General features: G+C 41.1%; 2 long non-coding RNA genes across 3 annotated transcripts; both read left to right on the top strand.

Annotated features, from left to right (window-relative positions):
- The first annotated feature begins 6,546 nt into the window (after positions 1-6,546).
- On the top strand, positions 6,547-7,463 carry LOC117865159 (uncharacterized). The gene is made up of 2 exons (XR_004642462.2): positions 6,547-6,848; positions 6,926-7,463. It is a non-coding gene; the product is annotated as an uncharacterized lncRNA (long non-coding RNA).
- A 5,528-nt stretch (positions 7,464-12,991) lies between these two features.
- LOC117863128 (uncharacterized) lies at positions 12,992-14,745 on the top strand. 2 transcript variants are annotated; one of them, XR_004642143.2, is made up of 3 exons: positions 12,992-13,603; positions 13,685-13,809; positions 14,459-14,745. It is a non-coding gene; the product is annotated as an uncharacterized lncRNA (long non-coding RNA). The 2 variants fall into 2 exon arrangements; XR_004642142.2 differs by lacking the exon at positions 14,459-14,745 and having other exon boundaries at positions 13,685-14,044.
- Positions 14,746-22,935: the final 8,190 nt, after the last annotated feature.

The raw sequence follows: 22,935 nt of genomic DNA, 5'->3' as shown, positions 1-22,935 counted from the left end.
GTCTTGCATGTAGGGCACACCTTCAATAAGTCTTCAGCTTATTGAAAGACTTATGTTTTGCTTCGTTCAAAAGTAAAACTGGCAAATATGTACTTCCTTTGATGAGTAGTAAAGGTCCAAGCACCAAATTCAGCTAATTAATTTCCTGTCAGTATGACTAGCACACTGGGTTTTCATTGTAACATCGATTCTTGTATTCCTGTTTACAATATATTTAATTATATAAACATAGAGAAGAAATATTAGGTGCTTATAATTTCTCTTTCTATTTGCGAGCTCATTTCACTTCTCTTTGTGATCAGCTTATGTAAAAATTTAGCTGTGTGCGGTCGCAGAAACCCGAACAATTTTCCTTTTCAAAAAATGGAGTTTCTACTTGAGTGGTTCTCTCTTGCATAATGTTATTTGGGGGATCTTTGAAGCGGTAGAGTAAAACTGGACCCAAAGCACTGTGCTATAACTCATTTCTAAGGCCGATCAGAATTAAAATCTCTTTTACTCTAACTCTCTCGTATACCTAGCAGGTGGGAGCGATATGCAATAATTAGTGCGAACCCCTCACATGTAGAAGTTCCTCCCTTCTCCTCTCCTCTCTTTCCTTTTTCTTGTATACCTAGCAGCTGGGCCCTAACTAAAGCGTGTTCAACAGAATGAGCTATCATCAACGGCCTATCATCGCCGGTTATGTTAAAAGCGGTTTCACTGCTGGTTCTTGAGTAGAATCACATCATGGATGTTGGAACCAGCAGTGAAAACATATATCACCGCAAGTTCCCCTGCGAACCAATGGTAATGATTGTCACCACCGGTTAGTTATAAAACCCATCGGTGAACAGTTCGACTGCGGACTCGAAACTCTTGTTGAATTAATTCATCCACCATATCCACTCATCTCCCCTTGCGCTCATACTTCTCATCCCTCGTAATCGGATTTAGTAGCTCGGCAGTCCACCAGGGGGTTACCCAAGTGGTAGATTTGTAGGCAGGGAGAATTGCGAGATCAAGAACTCGAAGGTAATCATGAGAACACGAGGGTTTAGACAAGTTCGGGCTTCCGAAGAGTAATACCCTACATCTAGTATTTTGCTGGATTGTATTGCTGGTATAGTATGTGGAGAGTTGAGATGCAATGGGATGCCCTCGGGAGGCATCCTCGGAAGCCTTATATAGGCTGACAACCTAGGGTTACAGGTCGGTTTGAATCTAATCCTTGTCGGTTGTTACATGGAAAGCAATCTGAGTTGGATTACAACAAGTATCCCATATTATCTGGGCTGATTTGAATCGTCCGGCCTCCTTGACTTGCGCTCCAAGTATCTTCACGTCCTTGGCCCGCACGTTCTGGTCTGGCGGACCCACTTGCTAGGGCCAGCCAGTATTCTGGTCGATGGGGACCCATGGGGTACCCATATCCCTCACTCATCTATTCCTCCCTTCTCCACTTTTGTCCCTCACCGGCAGAGATCCCATCACCGCTCCTCTTCTCCCCTCTCCACTCACCCCTCACCTCCTGCCTATGGCGAGGAGTGGTGGCAACGCGAGGTGTGGTGACGGATAACGGGGCTGCAGCGGTGGGGAACCGCAAAGGCCCAGCGGAGGCGATGACACATATTGGGGCCATAGAGGCGTGCAACGACGCAGCAGAGGAGCGGTGGCTAGGCAGCAGGGCGGTGTGGTGAAGGTCCACCTCTCTCTCCCTGGTGTGCTTCACTCTCTGTCTCTTATCCAGCTAGGGCTCATCCTAGCGCGCCGCCTCTCTCTCTACTAGTAGCAATAGGGCTATCATGGCGTGTGATGGTCCAGCGGTGGAGCGGTGGCGGGGGCAGCGTGGGAGGTGGTAGCGCTACCACTACTCGAGAAATGGCCTTCTGTATCGGTTGGGAACCCCCCCTTTAGTACCAATTTCGCAACCGGTATTGGTAGTTCGGTACCAAAGGGGGTCCCTTTAGTACTGGTCGTCCTCTAAGCTAATAGTCCCATTGTAACTATATAATTTTAGAAAAGAAACAATTCCAAGTGTTGCTATGCATAATTGACTACAAATCATTTACCTGGAATTATTTTAAGAATAACTAGGCATCAAAAATTTTCTAATTTTTTATGCTCTTTTTCTATAATTCCTTGTAGTATTTATCAAATTTTTAAGACTACTAAAATAATTTAGGGCAATAATGTACATTTTCTAGCGTAACTTGTGAATTGTGTAGCAATAAATGAATACAGAAATATTTACAATGAATTATTCAAAGATTTATTAGGCTTTAACAATTTTCTTTTTCATGCACTATTTCAATATTTTGCAGCCCGATTCATCTATTTTCTAGCACTATTAAAATAATGTATGGCGATAATGTACATTTTCTAGCACTACTTATAAATTTTCTAATTTTCCTGACATTATTTCCATATTTTCTACCAAATTGATGACAGCCTGCAATATATCTTCAATGTACCGAGCATATCAAACAAATTAATGTTCTATAATACTTCATGATCAAGCTATGCATGCAGCAGATAGGCGTATATACAGGCTGTGTAGCTTATGGAGCTAAAAACAGATTGATGTCATTAATAGTTTGGCATCTTAATGCAACATCTTCTAACCTATCTTTGTTCCTATTATTCTAAGACTATCCATAATTAACCTTGGAACCTTCTTAGTGTTCATGATATATCCCTGAATTCTCCACATCTCCCCTCATAAAGTGGAAGTGAAAGTATTATTTTGTGGACTATGATAACTTCCTAAGTTTTAGATATAACTATATATCAGATAGAATAAGGACTAATGATTAATGAAAATGTGTTTTAGTGTTAAGGAAGAACAAGGAAAATAGATTTATTGGGGCATGGTTGGCCTATATACTAACTTGACTGAAGGAATCTAACAAATTGCACAATCTTTGGCTCATGATTCTTCGAGCAAATAATATCTAATAAAGAATTTAACTAGTATCACATGTCATATTCTAAGGCAAGCTTGAAATTAAGAGTCAAACGTCTTAACACTCAACCAACAATTTTATCCACGCATGGTATAGTTTTCGTTGTATGAAAAACGTATCAGTGTATTCACATTTCATTGTACTTTATTTTTGTTATGATTTTCTCTACAAACATTGAAATACAAAACAAACTAAGAATCAAAGAGCTTTTGTGACCATGCTGATTCAAACCACGCCTTCATTTGAAATGGAGGGACTAGTACCAAACAAGCTTATACACAGTCATATGACTGAAATAGTTTCTATGTACTTCTAGACATCATCCAAATTCGCTATGCGTGCCATTCAGTCATTTTCTTGTTATTGGTGACATAATTATACCATTCACTTTGTTTGTGTGTCCGACATATCAAAATATTCAATGAGTGCTTTATGATTCTTTTTCATGGCGAAGTGCGCATGCACAAAAACGACTATCATAGTTGCGAGATGATAGTCTTATTATTGGGAAACAACAACCAATCTTTCTCGTGTAATTATTGCCCATATATACTTCCAAGCCAGGGGAGATGCACAAAAATGTGTAAAATCTTCCTCTCTTTCAAATTCCTGATTTGATGTTTTTATAAAGCTCTTCCATTGTCTCATGTGTCAGCTGCCAAGTTTTAGAAAAAATATATGAATAAACTTTTCACTGGATTTAAGAGGGTAGGATAGGATGGTGGGATATACTCTTGTCATGCAATCATAGCGGCATGGGATGGAACAAGAACATGTAACAATGAGAAGTAAGCAAGGGGTGTTCGGTGATCTAACCATCTCAGTGTCGGTCTGAACAGCCAAGCGAGTTTAGCTAAGTTAAACAGCTTCACAATGAAATCAAGAGTTTGTGGCAATATGCATCAGTTATGCACAATGATGTCGGTCCAACTATGGAAGATGGGCAGTCTAACTAGGGTTTGGACATAATGGTTTATGGTTCTAGCAAGTCAAACGCTATGATGTTATTGTTGGTGATATGCCCAAGAGCCAATCATAAACAATTCAGATTAATGGCCCAATGGATGTTCATGCATGAGGGATTAGGGTATTAATGGGCGTGCAATGTGAAAGCCCATTAGCGTATTCTAAAATATGTGGCGTGGGGGCTAGGGGCGAGTCATTACACATGCTAGAAACCCTACCCACCACCTCCACTAGGCCTGAGCCTGAAACCCTAGCCAAGCGTGTGGTGCTAGCACACCGGCGCATATCATTCCACTTCCGTACGTGTGGACTCTATGGAGATGCTGCTGCTATTGCTATCACTACTAGGGAAAGCTCCTTCAATACCGTTTCCTAACCCTCCTTTAGTACATGTTGTGCAACCGGTATTGCTACTTCGATACTAGGGGGGCTTTAATACTAGTTCAAATAATCGGTACTAAAGGGGTATTAAAAAATCACCCCGCCCGAGCCCGAGCGTGAGCCCCGTCGGCCCGAGGCCATCCTCCCGCCAGCCCTCCCGCCCAGCCCCCGCCACCCTCCTGCTGCACTCCCCCCCCCCGTGCCACCCTCCTTGCTCGGCCCTGCCGCCCTCCCGCTGCCATGCCTCCTCGCCTCCCCGTGCTAAAAGATGGGCCGGCCGCCGTGCCTTCCACCCACCGGGTGAGGGAGGGAGGGAATGAGCTGAGAGAGGGAGAAGGCCAGCACGTGGGCCGAGAGTGAGAGAGGGAGGGAGGGGGAACGGATAAGGAGAGTGGAGCTCCTTTGGTACCGTACTAAAGGTCACCCATTAGTACCGGGTGGTCCAGTATTAAAGGCCCTCAGGCACATTAGTACCGGGTGGAGCCTCCACCTGGTACTAAAGGGGGTCACAGGGGCTCCTGGGTAGACCCGGAACTAATGCTCACATTAGTAGCGGGTCAAAAGCTAACCGGTACTATGGGCTAGGACTAATGCTCAGTTTTTCAGTAGTCTACAGTGGCACGAGGTTGTTGCTGCTAGGACAAGGACGAGGTGATCGTGATCAACTACTTCCTGTACACCTATGCATGTCCTATTGTTGTCCCTCTCTAATTTCATGGGTATACTTGAATCCTGATTTGCAGTTACATACCCTGGAGAGGGTTTCCATGCACCGCTGGAAATGTAGTGATGTGATTTCTTTGCGGTAATATATTATTCAGCTGATCCTGGAAGAAAAGAAGAGAGAAAAGCTAGGTGAGAAATGGAAACGACAGCAGTACGTTTACCATGGACTCTGCACTTTACCTTTTATCACTGAATTCCAGATGTAATCATGTAACTGTCCTGTGCACACTGAAACAATGGCCGGCGTACTGACAACTATGTCATTCTTGTCTCTAGAATGCAGCGTCAGATGTTCAGCAATCAGCATATACATACACACCCTTCGTTACTCTCTGGTCTCTTGTTGCTATGACATAATTCACTTTGTGCCTGTCAGCTTGCCTTGGGGAAATGGGTCTGGTGTTCAGTTGTCTGCTATTTTGTTTACGTAGGTCATCTCAAACATAAATTACAGAGACACTGCATAGCCTGTCATATCCTATATGCTTTTCAGTTATTGTTCGCCACAGTAAAGTAACGCAGAAAGACAAAGCTCTGCAGCGTTCCATTAACTTTTTGCTAAATGTTAGGGCACGCGGTCACCCAAGTTTATAATAAAGATAAGAAAATTAAAGCTGGTATAAACTAAACCAAGTTTCAAATACGACGAGCAAGGTCACGCTGTTATATTTTTTTAGATAAAGTTCGTAATTAAGTATTTTCATATGTAGATAAACACTATTTTAAGAAATTGAATAGTTCCCAAGGAAACTTTACAGAGTTCCTGATGTTTCGGCACCTCTCTAACTAAAATTTCAAACTCATTTCAATTCATAAAGTTTCTTAAGTCTGAAAACCAATAATTAAAAATCTAAGCATTCTTTGTGGACCTAAACACATATAAAACGCCCCAATTTACTCTTCCCTTTTAGCCTAATTAATATCACCCAACCTAGCATCCCATTCTCACCATGGCCATTTTAGCAGTACGTGGGAAGGAATAAGGCTGCTTCTACCTAGGGGGGCACAGAACATAGGTAACGGGCAATATTCTTTGCCCATTACCACTGAATTCATCAGATTGTAACGGGCAAAGATCAAGTCTGTTACTGATTGTGCTATATAGGTAACGGTACGCATTCAACGCCCGATAATATCGCTCAAGAGTACTAGTACCTATAAGCTGGATAGTTAAGATGGTTAAAGGTAACGGGAATTTTGCCAGTTACCTTTGATAAGTCATTAGTAATATAACACCCTGCTCCAAAATCTGCTTACAGCCCAACTCCTCACGTGGAACGAGCCCACGTACGCATAACACCACTCTTACACTATTGTCGTCGCTTCATGTAAAAGGGTTAATAATCCGGAGGTGCTAAGTTTGGAGCGACAGGGATTATAATTTGACCCTCAACCCCTAAGATGGTTAAAGGTAACGGGATTATAATTTGACCCTCAACCCCTAAGCTTCCAAGGTGGTACTAAACCCACAAACTATAAGTACTACGATTAGGCTACATAGACCAACAACTTCAGCTACTACGGTACATTGGGCTGGGGTGTTACAAGTAACCCATCTTTGCTAACGTGGCTTACCTTTGCTTATCTTCGGACGTTACCAAATATCCTATTTCTCATGTAGTGACTGGTTGCTATTTTCTGGACATAATGTGCCAAAACCTATTATCAAATAATAGTTGGCTGCCTGGCCCACCACCCCAATTGCTTAATTTCATGAGTGTCCTCATCATCTAGACAGGTGCATTTCTATCAATATGGCTATATATAGCACGCCCAAGTGTGACCTTGGTTATCACCAACACAAGCCTTCAATTAATCAGGATAACCCGGGTGAGTCCTTCTGTTCTTTTGTGAGCACCGTCAGGTTCTTCAATAAAACTCAAACTAATCTTCATTTGTTATGTCAGATAATTGTATCCAACATATATTCCACAGATGAAGTCCACTACAGTGGCACTGCTCATTTTGATGAACATGATGTTCACAATTCCCTACTTTGGTCATGCAAGTTCTCAAGGAATTAAGGATGAAGAAACCACCTTGCTCTCAAAGTCTTATGCAAGCAGTGATGGAACTAGCTTTGCAGGGGACATGACTCTAGGAAGGAAGCTGATGGCAGAAACCAGTATTAATTCAGCTGCTGTTTCCACTGATTCAAGCCGCACAGTTTCTGTCACTTGGTACAACGACTTCATAAGAAATGCACGTCGTCCATGACTGCTATATGATCTATATATACCGTAGCTTTGGTCTTATATTAATGGCTGTGTTTCCTAAAGTCCTTAAATGTACGTCTTCCATGCATATATATCAGCAGGTTTGATGGCCCTTGTGTCATCGGATTTTATATCCATCTAAATAATCTCTAGGGCTCCATCAAATGTCATGTAATAGTCATGTAATAGTCATGAGCATATTAAATCAATAAAGATGTCTTGTGTGCTAGCTAACAAGTGCCTCTCATCAGATAAATCCTTTGATGAAGTTCTTCCTGATTTTGATATAAATTTTCATGGTAAGCTTTACTGGTTTCTCTTTTTTTTGTTTCTAGATAATTTGTGACCTACCATATTAAGACAACCAGGAAAACTAAAGGAAGACTAAATGGTCCCAAGGGAGCAGTTCATTTCTGTGCAGGGTCCATCCAATATTGAATTTAAAATATCCAACATGAATGCTATTTAATTTCTCATATTCAAATGTTGAGTAAATTTTATTAGATGAGCATAAAAAATCTACTCCCTCCATCCCAAAAAAATAAGTCATTCTGAGATTCAAAAATCATCCCAACAAACAAGTCATTTTACCTTATTTGGTATATGCATACATGTGCACTTCTACATAAACCCTCATCCATTCAAACCGGCACAATTATTAGTTCTAGAGAGAGAAAATTAACATGATGTGCCTCTGTTTGGGAAATTCTCTTACTACCCTAGAACAAAAACTGGCTAAAAGATAGGTCAATCTTTCTTTGCAATGTTTAATAAGTTGTATACCCGGGTGAATCTATCCTTGCTAATATGGGATTGGAAACTACAATATGGGGTGAACCAAGATTTCTTCAAATTATCATCTCAAAAGTCGGAGGACAAGGTCGATGATGAAGAAAAGGAGGTGACGACTATGGATCCTTGTCACGGTGGAGGACACATCGGTCGTAAAGGTGTCTGCATAAGGTCTAAGACTAGCATGGGCTCCTAAGCGTCATCAGGAGGCTGGCTAGAGCCATGGCATCATCCATGGGTTGTAGCAACCTGCCTGCTTCTACTAGCAATGATGATGTGTCCTCCTCATCCTTAGATGACTCCTCATCCTAAGTAATCCCTGTTTATTCAGTTTGCCATCTAGCTAGTATTGTCCACGCACGAATCCATCACTACTAGAAAAACAATTTGTAGGGGCGTCCGATTTTTTTAGGGCGGCATGAAAGGTGACCTGCTCATACAAAATGAGAGGGGTTACTATAGCATCAGACCCACCCCTGGAAATGAGTGACAAAAAGGCCACGAAGGTCTTCTTCCTCCTCCCAACAGCACACAGTTGGTCGGGGGAGGTGCTGCCTGAAAATTGAAAAATAGAAAAAGGGGGGAAGGTTTTCAACTTGATTTCCTTATGAGGTCTTCACCTACTGATCTAGAGATCCCTGCCCTCCTTTATATACTTCAGGGGTAAGATTACTAGTCGGTTACAAGGAGGAGTTCTAGCAGGATTACATGGTATGAGGTTTTAGTAGGATTATAGAGGAATCCTAGTAGGAATCCGTCTTCTTCCTTCCTTGCAGGTACTGGGGATCTATCCCCGACATACATGAGATGGTAAGGACTAAGGAGGCTACGCGCGAGTTTGAATTCTACGGACTGCGCATGAGCATATTTCGTATATTATACGTTCGAATCACCGTGGATGTGCCCTTCACGTATTGAATTTAAAAAAATTGAGGGCATTGGATTATGTGTTGTCTTGATGGTGCGGTGGTCGCTTGGGTGGAAATTTTTTTTTACCATTGTCACATTTTTTTACACATTTTTTCAAAAAGTTACCATCATCGGTTCGTGGCTCAAGCCAGCGGTGATAAACCCACATCACCGCCGGTTCATGGTCCGACGGTGACTTAAATCCAACAGTGCCCCAAACCATTGGTGATGTAGGGTTTGGAGCCGGCAGTTATAACCCTCTGTGTGGCATTGGTATCCAATTCTACTCTAGGATATTTAAACATTTAGGACATGTGCGGTCATGCCAAGCAAATTTTAAAATGAGGATCTTGTATGTCAATCCTTTAAGGGTGAATGGAAAACTAATCTACTGATTCACTTCATTTGTATCATATATGGTTTCAACGTTATAATGTTATGCACTAGAGGCATGCAACATCTGATAATTTCCTCATGAGGGATCTTTTTAGTCAGTAAATCAAAGTTTTAGGAGGCAAATAAAAAAATAGTTTTTAAAGCACGCTCAATTTTTGTCATGTATTGAAATCCAACATATTCATGCCAAATAAGATATAAACATGATACATCTCTTTTATTCCATCGAGAAAAGGGGGAGTTTGCTAAATGTGTCACTATATCATTTGCAGTTCTACAGTAGACAAAATTATTAATATTCACTTCATCGTGTTGTAGATGTATCAAAAGTTATGTGATCTGTGCTACTACATGTCTTTATCGCTATGCACTATCTAACCAAAACGTTCCACTCGCATGTTTGCTCATATATTAGAATTTGTAAGTTAGCATATATACATGCTTCGATATTAGTGTCACTTGTTTTAAATGACATTAATTTGCATGTTGATGTTATTCTTGAGAAAGGAACAAAATGTAAAGTGAATCTATGAAAACAAATCAAAGTAGTTACATTGTTCAATGTATTACTACAAGATTAATTTCAGCCATGATGGTGTTTATAATAGGAAAAGAGTAGTACTTGATCTATCGTACTAAACTATCCAATCACATCATAATCTCATATTAAATGAAGCATTACAGAGGTCGATCTTTCTTCAGGTGGAATATTTCTGTTAAAAAATAATTCTTTTGAACCTATAAATCGTAGCAATAGCTAGGTTTGTGAAAACCATGATGTCTTGTTGGTATTAGTAAAAGCTCAGACTACAGCTTGAACAGCTACAAATTTAGAGGGAATCATGTTGCATATGGTGCCGACTACCAAGTGACAAACAATAAAGGTAACCATAATTGCAATTGGTAAAACAAAAAAAATGCTAGAGGCAAGGTGTGTACTCGATTGCCCATGAACAGTGGGATAATTTTATCTCATGAGCTAGCTATACTGCCTTTTCTTTCTACCTGGTAGGAATCTCTAACTTAGCTGGAATCCATGAATGACATGAAGTCAATTAGAAAAAAAATTGCAGAATTCGAGCTAGTTGGATACATCTTCTAATCCACACGGTGGCTGCAGTATTTATCTGCATGCTTCAGACACAGTGGTGATCTTATTATAATCAATCATTCTGTCTCTGGAATCATTCAACGAGATCTACGGCTTGTACAGGCACTGGCAAGGTTGTCTGAAGAATAGAACTAAAGTTCTGATCGATCTGCTGCTTATGCAGGCAAAGCTCCTTTGAAGGAACTCTGTCGGTCTACTTCAAGTCTCACGAATCCCTACATGTATAGGGGCAATGAAGCTGCCGCAGATTGATGAAAGCCGCAAGTAGTCGACAATGCTGTCAAGCTTGTAGACATGTTTTTTCCTCTACTGCAATCTGCATGATCAAGCTATGTATGCAGCAGAAAGCTATAGAATGCAGCTCTGTGCGTGCACGATTCACATCATATTTAGTGCTGATAGTTAGGCCACGGTTATCTAGCATGTTATTTTCAATTGTTTCTGTGTAGATTGTTCAACTGAAATTTATTTAATGTGATTAATAATTTTCATGTTAGCAGTTACATCTTAACAGCACTAAAGATTATATGAAGTTGCTCATTAAACCAGTGTACATCATGATTCTTAATTAGAATTAAGCCATCATGGAATTATCTTGGTGATCATGATATATCCCTGAATTCTCCGTAGCTGACTCATAGCTGCAAGAAAAAAGGAATACATCACTTAATGGATTGTGCTAACTAGAGATGTTTTCGTAAAGCATATATATGTTGATGGATAAACGCTAACTGACATGATATAGATACATATCAGTTAGAATGGGAAAGGACTAGCTAGTGTTGATAGGTTATGGTGTTCAAGGTGGCATAACAATAAAAATAGAATTCTGAGTATCATGGTTGCATACAATGAGTATTTGATAAGAAAATGTACAATCTAGGCCTGGTGATCTGTTACTAGGCTATGTTGGAAATCATGATCACCTATTTAGTGGACATCAACATTATTTGATCCTTCTTTCAGGCGAGTAATGTCTAGAGATTATTATCTATATATGAAATGGTATGAATAAGGGATAGTTCTAGACATCCAAAGTGTGCGTTCGGTACGCGTGCCATTCCGTCATTTTCTAGTTATTGGCGACATAATTATACCACTCGCTTTATTCGCGTGTTTGACGTGTCAAAATATTCGAGAGGTGCTTTATGATCCTTATTTACGGAAAAGTGCGCGTGCACAAAACCCACTACCCTAGTTGCGAGATTGCGCTCTTATAGTCATGTGATGTCAATCCATCTTTCTCCTATATATATCATAACTCTCTTAGTACATATTCATACTTTCAAGCTACAACGGTACTTGCAACATGTAAGGGCTCACAATCTTCTTCCCTTGTCCCATATCGTGCTATTGTCATAAGCTCTTCTTCTGTCTAAGCTCTCGCCTGTTATAACATGTTTTAGATAATTTATTTGGAATGATTTTCAGGTGGACTTTGCCAACATAAAATTTATCCATATATCTTATTTTGGTCAAAAGCATTCAGCTATGAATCAGTTATCAATTCTTGTATTAGTAAATAAAAATATATTTCATGGGAGCAGTGAGCAGAAGGAATTAGGGATAAATCAGTATGCACATGTGCGTTAGGCTCTGAGTATGTTAACGTTGATAGGCTAGCTATTTCAGAATGTGTAAAAATGAGTTAATACTGTTTTACCAAAGGCCATAACGATGATCAATTATCATCTGCCACAGTATTCAGAGTGTGCAGACACAATCATTTGTTCAATTATATATGTAATTCCTGCTTTTTTATAACTGGTATACAAATTAAATAACCCAACTTGACTGGCAATAATTTAATTAAAGTGTACCAACATACTTAAATTTTCCCCTTTATGACTCACAAAAAAAATCATCTTTAGGTTTTTTATTTGTCAGTTGCAATATTATGATGTTCGATTTTCTCTGGAGAAGCCTTGATAACATCATTTCCTTACTTATATTTGTTGATTAACACGTGTCAATGCATTGCACTATTGGATCCAATATTTCAATAGAAATGCAAATGCTCATAATCATCTACCGTCTAGTTTTGTTCTCTGTCCGCTATTCTTTGTAGCACGGTTTACTTTGTATATTAGGAAGACAGTTTATCTTAAAAGTACTTATTCCCTTGACTTCAAGTCTTCAACAACATGCGATTAGATTGTTCTTATGAAATTTACGTATATGTGTATTCAGTGAAAGAAATGACGAAGGGACACGACATTCTTATAGCCGCACTAGGCATGGTGGTTCTGCTCTCCTTCAATGCTGTGGAGGGTGCAGCATACATGAGCCATGCAGCACTTTCTGGCAAAGGTCTAAAAGAAGAACGCAAGCTAGCCACTAGCGGAGTGAGTCCAACAGCTAGCAGTTTGTCAGGACTGGCATCTGGCAACACTAATGGTGTTTACAGCAACACTGAAAGCACGAACACTGATATGGCTGGCACTGGTGCAGCTTATACCCCGACCACCGCCTCTACTACAGATTCCCACCATGACCTCTCAGTGGATCAGTACCGAAGAATCATCCACAACAATCAGATCAAACCGTGATGAAGGACACATTAGCAAATAACTAGAATTGTCTATGAAGGAACCAACTATATTGCAACTTTAATCGTAAGTTGAACTTGTGTGGGGGTGTGCAAATAAACTCTTTTCTTTTGTGGAAAGGTGCGTAACAAAACATATAATACAAGATGTCTACTGTATGTGTGACAGTATTTTCCTTGTACTATACATCCATCTCAAGCATTGGATTCCCAAGGTTTTCCTCATGCTTCTTGTAACATCCCAAAATTAAATAAAATATAAAGTGTTGACTGGGTAAGTGAGCCAAAAATTTGACTTTTAAAACTGCAGTCCGGATAGATGATCGGAGACCGTGGATGCATAGAGCTCGTCAAAATGAATCCATTTGACTACTCACATGCCCTATTTGGATATTAGAAAGGCCCATGGTGAGCCCATCAAATTTGGACCGTGTGATATCTTGTAGGATGTCCCGTTCGGCATCAGGCTCGGCCAATCCTTCCGCCGTCGCCACTTCCAATTCTCGCAACCGGTCGTCCCCTTCCCAGCGCCGCCTCTGCTCCTGGGCTGCAGCTGCTGTCGCTAGGCTGCCTCAATCAGGGATCTACTACCGGCAACAACAGCTGTTCTCAGGTGCCCTTGATTCCTCTTCCTTGTCCTGCACGGGGCTACCTTCGTGTGTTTTGCTGAGCTGCGGGGTGTGGCTGCTTGTAGGCACGGAGCCAAGGAATTAGGGAAGAGGGTTGTGCTGCTGCTGGATGTGGCCTGCTGTTGTAAACTTCCAGGAACGTAGAGGCAGCAAAGAGGAGCGGGAGAGAATTGAAGGGGGAGAAGAGGAGGTTAGAATTTCTCTAATCTCATCCGAGCCCTTCGCTAATTAGTGAGACTATGCTGAGATCCTGACCTCCAATCAGAACCTAGGAGCAGGGAATTTTGTTGGAGATTCAATTTAGCCCGAAGTTCAATTTTAGTTATGTTAGATGAATTAAGCTGATTTCTTCGATGAATTTCTGGAATTAATTGGTGAGGAACCTCAACCTAGTCCAATAACAAAAGTTGTAGTTTTTGTTGTTATCTTTCCAATGGCGCTGGTTTCACTCGAATCTGATTAGCGGTCTACGAGTTATGCGCAAAACCGTGCTGCTGTCTCAGCTGTGATGTTTCGCACAGAAATCTGTTCAGGGGTTTTCGACGTAGGGTCAGAAATCGTCTTGGTCACCCATACGAAAGTTGTTGGAAATTTTGTGTAGATATCCAAGATGTATTTACTTGCTGCATTTGGTTAAGACGATCAAAAGTTATGATCAGATGTATTTACTTGCTGCATTTGGTTAAGACGATCAAAAGTTATGATCAAAACAGTGAGCGACGCAGTAATTTAGTCGAAATTTAATATTTAAGAAGTGGCGATTTAGAGTTTGGGCAAGTGATTTCTTCGATTAAATAGACTTGCGATCACTAGTTCCTAAGTGCGATTTTGCTCCACAGGTTTGGAGAGTTCTAGAGCTAAGCGAGAGGCGTCAAGTTTCGTTAAGGTTAAGACAAGTGCATGACGAACCTTTGTCTTGCTTGTCGACTATTTTCCTCAGCTATTGTTCTTTGATCCAGTGTCTATGAAATTCATGTTCATGATTTTATCTGTTTCATGATTCAAATTTCAAGTTGTCCATTTATATTCAGTTCATGTTCCGATGGATCTGGATGTGTAATTTGGTTCTTATATTCATGTTCCTGTGAGTAAGTGCTGGCCTCACTTGCTCGGCTTTACCAGTAAATGTTAAAGATGTTTCAGGTTGTGTTCGTTTCAAACGGAAACTACTTTTCATGCTTATTCACCCGTTCGCTATTTCTGGATTAATTTATGTTCTTTGCAGTTCTAATTGTACTTGCTAAGTATTTTAATCACCCTTGTGTTTATTTGGTTTTTAGTACCAAGTGACCGCGAGCATGCATGGGAGTGGGAGTAGCATTCATCCAGAGCACACACCTTTTATTCGTGCTTAATTAATTCTCTTCACTTATTAGCACTGTAACTAGTTAAATTGGATTCCTTTATCGTTGGTTGATGGTTAGTCGTCCTAGGGCTGATCTCGTCTTTTGATTTGAGGCTGATCTCATCTTTTGATTTGATTTTAGGGAAGGGTTGTGATGCTTACTTATTGCTTATAGCTGTCAATGTGGTTTACCTGTGGTTGGCTTGTTTCGGATGCCCAATTTACGGTGGAAACTCTCTCAAAATTTTCAATAAATTCTATACTTGTATTTTTTTTATGTTTTTTGGGTAGCCTTCAGGTTTTGGAAAAAATCCGGGATGTTACACTTGTAACATGTATATTGGACTAGAACGAATAAACAAACAGGTGTTTATGCTCTACAATAACGGTGAATATATATGTTTTATGTGACATTATTTTGATAAGCCGATCTGATACATTAAGGATTTCTGTAAACTACGTGTATATTGCAATATTTGTATTTCGTGCATCTTTGCACATTCATTATTCATACTACACCATGTCCCATGAGACAATAAGTTGCTGTCTCTTGGTTTAGCTTCGCCACCATCTTACTCTCCCATGGATAGGTTTTCCTGAATGGCACTGTTTTCTTGTGTTGGCTTTTATTTTTCGATTGTTCAGGTTGAATTGCATGCAAAAGTTAGAAAATGAACATGATCAATTAGCGACATTAGATCCCGTATGATGCAAAAGACCAAGAGAGTACTGTTTTTACGGGTGTTATCCACTTTTCCAGTAAAATTTAGTGCATACAGAGGAAGCACATATTTAATTTAGGGTTTGCAAAAGTACTCCGGGTACTTTCTAGGAGGTAAAGGTTCAAAGAAACCACATCCGTCGATTTTTAGAATAGCTAAAACAGTTAAGAAATTAAAATAATTAGGAAAAGACGAAAAGAAAATCCCAGTAATAATCACGCTTAACTTCAACACTCGTTCCTTACCTTTTTCTCCTCATGCACGGAATGAGGAGGACACCTCACACAAATCCAATGCAGGTCATGAAATTTTCGATCTCCATTAGGCTAAATAGATCTAATTGTCATGTTAAAAACCATTACACACGTGTTCACACCATCACTTGCAGCGAGTAATCAAACACCATTGGGATCCATCATGTGCATTAAAAAAACATATTACAACAAATAAACATTGACGTCACAACTAAACTTCCTAAAATGAAAAACATATATAGGACGTGATATATGATAAAAAGTCATCTAGATCAACGATCCACAATCATTTCAGAGTGCCGTAGCAAAATCACACTTAATTTTGCTTCCGCACGCTCTTGTTCGACTCATAATCTACGTACCACCAAATGCAGTTTTAGTTATACAATGTTATGTTACTGCAGTAGATTTATGTATCTTGCATATGTGGGTTCGTATTCGTGATAGCACTACAAGAAATCTTTCAGTCTATGACAAACCAAAAAGTGTCATAAACGTATTTTTTCATCATAAACCGTGATTTATGACGCTCGAGTGATGAAAACCCTCCGTCATTAATCGAGCATCATAAACCGCAACTACTGACGTTCCTTATTTCGGTGTGTCATTGGATCTATGACGCCTATGAAACCATCAACAAAAATGTCATAAATTGGCTCCTACTATTTCGCCACGACGGACAGAACCTGATGTGCCATCCGATGTGGCATGACAATTGTGACAAAATATTTGGTCATAAAATAAATTTGGCGTTGGGTCGAATCCAAATTTATCCCCACAGACCAATGTTGTTCCAATAGCTCAAAATTGATTCCGGTAGCCCATTTGTTGTTAGATCAAGCCCAAAAGTTATGCATATTGTTTGCGGCCCTTTTAGTTCCAAAATTATGAATGAAATACACTTTTGGCCCAATTATATGCGGGCTAAGCCCACTTAAGGCAGACATAAATTTAACTAACTGGCCTAAAAAATAATTGATTTTATTGGAATTCTGATCCGGTTGGCAAAATAATAAACACAACACATATTTATGTATACAAGAAAACAAATTGTTGTTCCCTATAGAAACAAGCACTACCATATTGTTCATCACAGATCATAAACTATTACAAGATAACTATCTCACAAAGAACAAAGATAAACAAAGCTGCATCCAGGTTATAAGCTCAAGAGACAAAGTAGAGCATTGGTCTTAAGAGGTTAGGAATTTACGAAGGAGTGCTTCAGTATCTTGTGCTACCTACTCCAAGTTCTCAATCTCGGCTGACTACAATTTGAGAGTTGATTCTGATTCTTCATCTTCTTTAAGGTACATAACTCTTACTGGTGAGAAACAAACCATTGTCGACGTTATACCCCATCCTGTTTGTTGGCATCAACTTGCTCCTCATCAATATTGCCGCATAAGGATTTGGTAGGGCTTCTTCAGTACTCCGCTGCCACATCATGTTCTTGTTTTGCAGGAAGCACCATTGATTTGAGAACTTCCAGCTAGCAATAGTGGATCTGAAGTCAGATTGTGATCTTGTAATTGATTTAACCTAAGGAAAGAAGGAGCGTCAATAATCATCATGTGTTTAGTTTGTAACCCTGGAGTTGGACTGAACAGGATACAGCCAAACTTCAGTTGATGCATTTGTTTAAGTATAAATTAAGAGCGGACAAATAAACAAGCACAAGAACATGTGGCAAAGGTTGAGATCATTCGCAAACTGAAATAATTTCATCTACTAAGTTCTACAAACCAAATAAATAATTTGACTTGGCACAAAAATAATTATTGAAAAATATGAAAGATAAACGGATCTGGTGGAGCTATAATTTTTCACCAACTCTACCAATAGGGTACAACAGATCCACATTTCCCAATCTAACTACTATAGTGAAAGCCAAAGAGCATGGGGAGGCAATCTGATAATTTTATCTATTAAGTTCTACAAACCACATAAATAATTTGACTTGGCATAAAAATAATTTGACTCTCACAATAGTGTATGGCAGATCCACATTTCCCAAACCATCTACAATACTGAAAGCCAAAGGGCATGGGAAGCAATCTAATAATCGAATTTAGTAGTATGGGGAGGAGATCGTTGGCCTAATAAACATGGAGAGGAGGTGGTGCCAATGCCACCTCGATGGAGAAGCCTTGGCATGCACCGCTTCATCGATCTTCTTCGCACATACTCGAGCACGGCAACCACTGGTTGTAGCCTCTGGGAAGCCGATGGAGCGATGGCCTCCAACCATCTTGCAGCTTGAAGCCTGTCATCGAGGAAGCCTGTCGCTCATCACCGAGGTAGCCCGCCAAAAGTCGCTTAGGTAGCCTGTTGCCTGTCTAGCTTGACGATGCTGCCAAGACTGCGCTTGATGCTGTTGCCACAGATCTACTAGGGCTATTCAGTGGGAAGAGGAGAGGGGGCTGATTTTGGAATTACCAGGAGGGATGTGGGAGGCTTGGTGTCGGCTAGGCACCCCTGGGCTTGCCAGAAGACTTACGGACCCACTCAAAGGGGACGTAACCGAAAGCTACTCGGATATGAAGACTACTTTGCAGGGCGCGTAGGCTTCATGGTTTCCCCGAAGATTAGTCGGGTACGAAGAGGGTTACTCTACGGAGTTAGAGTAGGACTCTGTAAACGTGTTTAACTAGGACTCCACCTTGTAACCCTGCTCTCCCGACTATATAAGGGTGGGCAGGGATCCCCTCCAAACGACGAAGAACAAGTTCAATACAACCAACACATAGGACGTAGTGTATTACGCGATCTAGTGGCCCGAACCTATCTAAATCGTGCTCCTTGCGTCACCATCAACTCCTTGATTCTTGACAACACCCACCGCACAAAAGACCACCTAGGATACCCCTTAGGCAGGTTGCCAGTCTAAAACACAGACAGCTGGCGCGCCAAGTAGGGGGAGTCACTGAGTTTCTCCACGCGAGTTCGATGGCACCAGTCACCATCAAGCCCATTTTCTCATTTGAGGTGGGTGCAACCTTCGTCTTCGGCTCCTGGCTTTGCATCGCTGATGACGCTGGATCCTTTGAACGCTACATCATCAGTGACTAGGAAAAGAAACGCCTCGATGAGAATTTTCTTCAAGAAACAAAGAATCCCACCAAGAAAATCCAAAATTTCAACGTCTACCACAATGAGATCAACTACAGTTTGGACTCGACCTTGACTCGGACTAGTCCGCATAGGTTGACGCCCAAGTTACCCCATAGGTCGACTTCAAGTCAAAGTTCATTCCCGCACGGACTCCGCAACGCAGTCGTAGTCCACCAAGGTTTTCTTACTCGAATCCAATCCCAACTCGAGTCAGTCAAGGACTGCGACTACGATTAGGACTACGTCCAAGAGGTTCCTTTATCAGGCCCAGCTCAAGGCTTGGTAATTACTTCAACTCCATCGGAAGATTCGTTTATTGGCCTGGTATGAAGCCATCTCTCTTGGCTCAAGATTACGAGTCACGCCTTGTCGCTCACATAGACAACCTCCCGTATCAAGAGGGCACTCTGCTCACTTCAACCTACAAGGAATGAAGCACCATAGAGATTGCAATGTCAAGCTCTGGAAGCTACTACCCGGATAGGGAAATCTTTGTCATCACATCACAAAACAATGATGCGGGTGCCAGTTTCCAGAGAACTCCTCAACGGGTTACACAACCCGATGATATTTCAGAAGACGAGTCATCGGCTAACACCCCACAAGATGAAACCTCTGAACAAACAAATCAAAGAAGAGCACGCAATGCTGTTCGAGTGGATCGTCACCGACTACTAGCTACAAACATCCCTATTGTGAACCTTGAACGAGCATTCGATGCAGTGCAAGCTTGAGAGCACAACACTCCACTCGCAGCAATTGCCTTAATCAATCTCATATCAACTCTCATACCTCATGACAGAGACAATGAGTTAACAGCACGACTCACGTAGCGGGGCAACGGGTTAATTGCACAACTCGCAGAGCAAGCTTACAAACTACTCGACAAAGAATCTCCAATCCCATCTATTCCTCGCAACTCGACCCATCAAGACAGCAACAGAGACATCGCGGTCCATGGTGGCCATCGTGAGGCTCAAAGAAAAAGCAACGAAGTAGTCAACCAGCCAAGGCAACATAGCCAGAGGCAAAATAGAGATGAACGAGAGGCCCCAATATGAAATAGGGACGCTAGAGATGCCAGCTGCACCAATTCCACAAAAAGCCCTCGCCATCACAGAACAGATCGCGAAGCATCAATTTTCAGTGATCTAAGAGAAGTAATCAATAGCAACCGTCACCGTGAACGCGAACGCGAAGTCGATAACTATAACCATTTCCCTACCTTCACCACACGGGTAATGAGGACTAGACTACCCGAGAAATTCAAGCCAACAGGGATCACCAAGTACGATGGCAAGCAAGACCTAGTTCAATGGCTACGGTGCTACTCACTAGCAATTCAAGCAGCTGGAGGCAACGAAGATATAGAGGTCATTCACTTCCCCATATACATGGAACCTGCGCCATTAACTCTTGGGAAGATTTGACAAAAGCTTTTACCAACAAGTACGCGGGCTCCATGTCTCGCCCAGGCAATAAAATTGATCTAAGCTAAGTTAAACAGAAAGATGGCGAGACACTCTGTGACTATCTATGCTGTTTCTTCGAAAAGAAGGCTACAATAGTTGACATCTTAGAAACAGATGTCATCGAGTGCTTTCAAAATGGCCTCTATGATCGTCGAACATACCAAGACTTTGGCAGACGTCGTCCAGCCACCGTCAAAGATCTCAAAATCATGGTACAACAATGGGCAAACGAAGAAGATAAAGAATGTGAGAGATTCGGGTCCCATTGAAACCGCGGTCATGACAACAATAACAATAGTCATGAACAAGACAAAAACCGAAACACTGATACTCGAAACAACTACTCGGGTAATCTGAACCGCAAGCGCAAACCCAACAACACTGTCGCTACTATGACCAACTCAGGGAAGGAAGGGTCACGCAAACACGATGACGGGCCCACCTTCACCGAGTTACTCAAGAAACAATGCTCATGACATCCAAACAGCAAACACTCGGTGATAGATTGCTACAACATGCGCCGAGTAATGCAAGAACTACCTGCACCACCTCCTCCCAAAGACTTTGGTCAGAAGAAAAACAAGGGTAAAGGAAAATCAATAAGGATGATGAAGGCGAAGGAGAATTCCAGACCGCCTCTAAAATAGTTAACGTCATTTTTGGCAGAATCCCGAGTACCGCGTCCAAGCAGTCCAACAAACTAGTACTCAGAGAGATTATGGCCATTGAGCCAGCAGCTCCCACACCACTAAAATGGTCTAAGGTACCCATAACTTTCAGCAGAAAGGATCAATGGAACGGGGGAGGAACTGGAGCAGGAGCAGGAAATTTAAAATTTCAGATCCCGCCTTTGTGTTCGGTAGCGGGAGACGGAACTTTTTGAAAACAGCCATGAGACATGGGTTATGGCACGTTGGACCACTTGGGACTCGGACCCAAATGTCAGTGACCTTTCGTAGATGAGCGGTTCCAGAAGGGAGTTTGGGACAGTCCGTGGCATCATGGCATTGATGAGCACTCCACAGGTTATCCTCCAGTGCTAGGTGAAGTCCTCACTCATGACATTTTCAAGCAATCACAAAGGAAAGCTCATGGCCTAGCAATAGATGATGGGAAGAAAAGTATTGCATTCAAGGCTCAATCATCAATAGAGAACATTAATGATGAAAATGGTAATGATGATGACTCTGATGAAGAAATGGCTCTTTTTGTTAGAAGGCTCAAAAGAATCATGAAGAACAAGAATTATGATAAGAAGGGCCAATCATCAAAGAAGAATCCATTTGAAGATAAGAAGTGTTTTGAGTGTGATGAAATTGGTCATATTGCGATGAATTGCCCAAACAAGAAGAAGAAGAACAAGAAAGGTGATGACAATAAAAAGAGGAAATTTTACAAGAAGAGTAATGGTCAAGCCTACTATGTTGAATGGGATTCCGATGCTTGCTCCAACTCGGATGATGATGATGAGAAGCCTTCAAAGGGAATTGCCGGCATCGCCATCAAGGAAGCACCATGACTCTTCTCTACGCCCTTTTGTCTTATGGCAAAAGGTGACACAAAGGTATCACAAGATGATGAATTTGATAAATAACTTACTTATGATGATCTTGTGAGAATGCTCAATGATACCGATGACTATATGTGCAAAGAAAAAGAAAGGTTGAGGGACTTGAAGATGAAATACCAATCTCCTCAAGTTTCCTATTAGAGGCTAAAGACCTCTCATGAGAATCTAAAAGAAACTCATGAGAAGGTTGAGGAAGCTTAGAACTCTTCTCTTGCACATAAGGTCAAAGGTGAAGTGAGCATGGGTGTTGGATGTGATATTCTAAATGATGAATCTTGTGCACCTAATTCATCTAACCCAGGTTGTAGCTCAAGTGATATATCTTGCATGAGTGGTGGCTTTTATTTTGATTCTTCTCTCATCATGGAAAATGAAATGTTTAAAAAGGAAGTGAATTTTTTTGTTAAGGATTTGAAAAGGTGCTATGATAGTATAGCTCAATTCAAACACATTTGGACAAGCCAAAAGTTCACTTTGAACAATTAAGGTCTTGGCTATGTTCCTAAGAAAGGGAAGAAAGCTTTTGTCTCTAAGAAGACCATCTTTGTAAAGAGTGAGGGCAAATATTGTGAAAAATGTAAGAGTGTTGGTCATATTGAGAAATATTGTAAGAAGAAGAAGGCCATATCCTCTGACTCTAGATATGTTCTTAAGAAAAATGCTAACAGTAGTATTTGTGCAAAATATGTTGGGTTGCCTACATTTGGTGCTAAAAAGAATGCCATTTGGGTGCCAAAGGTCTTGGTCACTAACATCCAGGGACCCAAACAAGTTTGGGTACCTAAAAGAGCTTAATCTTCTTTTGTAGGTGGACTACAAGGCTCGAGGAAGACATTGGG

The sequence above is a fragment of the Setaria viridis genome, chromosome 7 (assembly GCF_005286985.2).
Source record: "Setaria viridis chromosome 7, Setaria_viridis_v4.0, whole genome shotgun sequence".
Lineage (NCBI taxonomy): Eukaryota > Viridiplantae > Streptophyta > Magnoliopsida > Poales > Poaceae > Setaria > Setaria viridis.
The sequence above is the reverse complement of the archived record's forward strand: the minus strand, read 5'-3'. Positions and strand labels throughout refer to the sequence as shown.